General features: G+C 39.5%; 1 protein-coding gene across 1 annotated transcript in view; it reads left to right on the forward strand.

Moving 5' to 3' along the window:
* The window catches only part of LOC110027869 (endoribonuclease Dicer homolog 2a-like), a gene marked incomplete at its 3' end in the record, with an annotated part of 67,507 nt that overhangs the window by 24,048 nt on the left and 39,995 nt on the right, over positions 1 to 3,464 (forward strand).

The raw sequence follows: 3,464 nt of genomic DNA on the forward strand, positions 1-3,464 counted from the left end.
GGGCTCGGTTTGGCTCTAGTTGGGGGCTTGGTTTGCTTTGTTTGACCCTTACCCGAGAGGTGGTTTTGCTGGCTTTGGTTCCTACTCCTACCCGTAAGACCCATTAAAGCTTCTTGAGTTTAATTTACCCCCTCTTGTTGAGTTTGAATCATTTGAATGATTGTAGATGGATCAAACTTGTTACTTTGAGAGATTGGTGATGTTTTGTACGCTCCTATGTATATCAAAACTTGTAGGGAATTTGTCGGTTTTCCCTTTGCCCGGGAGCCTCACTTGTTGCTCCTTTGGTTTGCCTCAGCCGTGAGCTTCCTCTTCCCCTATGCCTCGGGTTCGCCTTAGCCGTGAGCCTCACTTGTGGTCCTTTGTGGGTTGCTTTGGCCGAGAGCTTTAGCTGTTATTTCTTCTACTCTATTGACCCTGGCCGTGAACAACGAAAGTGGGAGAATTTTGATTTCGGCATGAGTTTGAAAATATCAATGGTGGTTTCCCCGAAGTCACTTTCTTTTGAAGTTTGGGAGATTTTAAACTTCATTTTGGAAAAGCATTTGGTGGATTCGATCAATTCTATGTCTTTGGGGTTTGGAAAAATTAGTGCGAGCTTGCCTTCTATGTTTGTTACGAAAGACCTTGGGCCCTACTTTTCAAGGTCTCTTCGGTACGAGTTTTGAGAACTAATTCATTCTCTTTTTTGATGTTTTAGATGGATCAGTGTCTCTTCTCTCTCAACCCATTTTTGTTCTTTTCTTTTCTTGCTTCTTGGTTCGTTCTTTTTTATGCTTATGTCTAATGCATAAGTGTCCACCCTTTTGCTATACGTGAAACCATCAAACAAGGTTGTAAGTAGTCATGCATTCACTCTCCTATGTATATCGAAACTTGTAGGGACTTGATTCGGGTTTTGGTTTGCCTCAGCCGTGAGCTTCCTCTTCCCCTATGCCTCGGGTTCGCCTTAGCCGTGAGCCTCACTTGTGGTCCTTTGTGGGTTGCTTTGGCCGAGAGCCTTAGCTGTTATTTCTTCTACTCTATTGACCCCGGCCGTGAACAATTATTTGGTTATGTAATTATTTGGTTCTGTGGGAGGATTTCATGCTTATTCGACTATAAGGCTATTTTTCAGTCTGAAAGTTGGGTGAATTTTGATTGAAAGAATTTCGAATTTAGAACGAGTTTGGAAGTATTGACAGTGGTTTCCCCGCGATCATTTTCCTTCGAGGTTTGGAAAATTTTAAATCTCATTTTGGAAGAACATTTGGTCGATTTGATTAATACTACGTCATTGGGGTTTGAAGAATCAGCGCGAACGGATGTTTTATGTTTGTTAGGAAAGACCTTGGGCCCTACTTTTTCAAGTCTTTTCGATACATGTTTTGAGAACTAATTCATCCTCCGTCTTTTCGGTGTTTTAGGTGGATCAGTGTCTCCTCACTCTCACCTCATTTTTGTTCTTTTTTTTTCCTTGCTTCTTGGTTCGTTTTTTTTATGCTTATGTCCGCTACATAAGTGTCTGCGTATAGCCTTTTGCTATACGTAAAATCATCAAACAATGTCACAAGTAGGTCGGTTTTGTTTTGGGGCATAGGACGGTGATGACAAAGGCACACTGGTGGTAGAGCAAAATGATATTTCATCCTACGACATAGATCCAGACATTTGATGAACAATAGGATAACAGTATCCTTCACCGACATAAGTCTAGCGGGAGTTGGCTCGAACCTCCTCAGATAGTTGACAGTCCTATGCCCGACAGTGTAATCGACTCGTGGACAACAAAAATTTCTAAAAAAATATATATAAAAGTTTTGATAAACCCTTTTCAAGCAAAAACATATTTTTTTACGAAACAAAATTGATAACTCTTCTTTGCATGTTTAAAATTTGTATGCATGTTAAAAAAAAAGTATAAAACACACTTTAAAGTTGGTTGTCCATCTGACGGATACCTTTTTAGGCTGAGAAATAGCCCTTTAAGTGAGGTTTAAGACACCTTTCTACACGAGTGGTGGGTTTTATACATACGGGTGACTGAGTAGCGTTCGTAGTCCCTCGAAAATAAATATATAGCTGAGCCTAATCACATACGAGTGCCTGCCGCCCCCTCATCTGAACTTTTTTTGTTTTTGTTTTATCGTAGCTTTGAAACAGGACACTCGTGTTACTTTTCCTTTCTTTCGGGATTTCCTCAGGTTTTTTGATGATTTTCTTTTACTCGAGTCTTTTTCGTTGATTCTCTCGAGTTTTTTGATTCTCTCGAGTTTTCTGTATTCTGTAATGAGTCGTTGTTACACTCTTCTTCGGATTTCTTGGATGACGTTTTCTTCCGAATTTTGCTTTTGAGATGCATTTAGGCTTGTTATACTTAAAAAACATCGGATCTCACGGGCATACAATAGATGCATTTAGGCTTGTTATACTTAAGGAACATCGAATTTCACGGGCATATAATTTTGCTTTACATTTTTCAGTACTTTATTTTCCTGTTTTTACCTGCTACTGTACTGTAGAGCATATCATATTATTTTTGCTTTACATTTTTCAGTACTTTATTTTTCTGTTTTTACCTGCCACTGTACTGTAGAGCATGTCATATTATTCCTGTATTCTACCTGCTACTGCTCTTTCTATACAACATGTTATACCATTTATGTTCCTACCTGCTACCGTACCGTACAACATGTTATATTATTCGGGTTTCTACTTGCTGCTGTTCTTCCTGTATAGCACGTTATACTGTTCCTGTTTCTGCTTGTTATTGTTCCACATGCATTCTCCTGTCTGTTCCTGCATTACACATTTTATATTATATAGCTTTAAGCATGTTTACTTTTCATATAGGATGTTTAGAGGACTACAACCATAGGGCCGTTTGATTTGACACTATAACTCGACACCCTAGAAAACTTAAACTCGTCACGTCAGGGAGCTTGGAGTTAGCGCGGTGGGCAGCACGGCCATCTTCAACAGCAGAACATGCATTCCCAGCAAAACCATTCTTTTTCCTAGAAATTAAACAACAATCCATAAGATTTCAAGGTTGTTTGCCTAGCGCAACATAAATCCTCCACATTTTTTTTAGACATTCGTATAGCTTTGCTGTACGATTTAAGCCCTAACTCGTTCTAGGTTCCGAGGTTGTCGTCCGATACGACGTAAACCCTCATATCTTCCAGGCGGTTTGTGTGACCATGTCACACAAATATAAGCCATAATTAAATAAAATTGGCAGGATGAAACACTGGATGAAACGCTATAATAATTTCTTCTCAAACCTGAAGCCAAATCATAGGATAGACGGGAAGTCACTGAGGTTCTGCAGGATCTGTGACCTCCCCTAGTTTCTCTTCATTTGGATTCCTCAACATTGTTTCAGGTTCGAGCATTTCCCCTTTTACATCTCTTCGTCTGATTTCGTTGAAAAGTCCTATCCTTTTGATTTTTTTGAAGATAGTATTCCCTGATTTTTATCC

Source organism: Phalaenopsis equestris, unplaced genomic scaffold, assembly GCF_001263595.1.
Source record: "Phalaenopsis equestris unplaced genomic scaffold, ASM126359v1 Scaffold000457, whole genome shotgun sequence".
NCBI classification, from domain to species: Eukaryota; Viridiplantae; Streptophyta; class Magnoliopsida; order Asparagales; family Orchidaceae; genus Phalaenopsis; species Phalaenopsis equestris.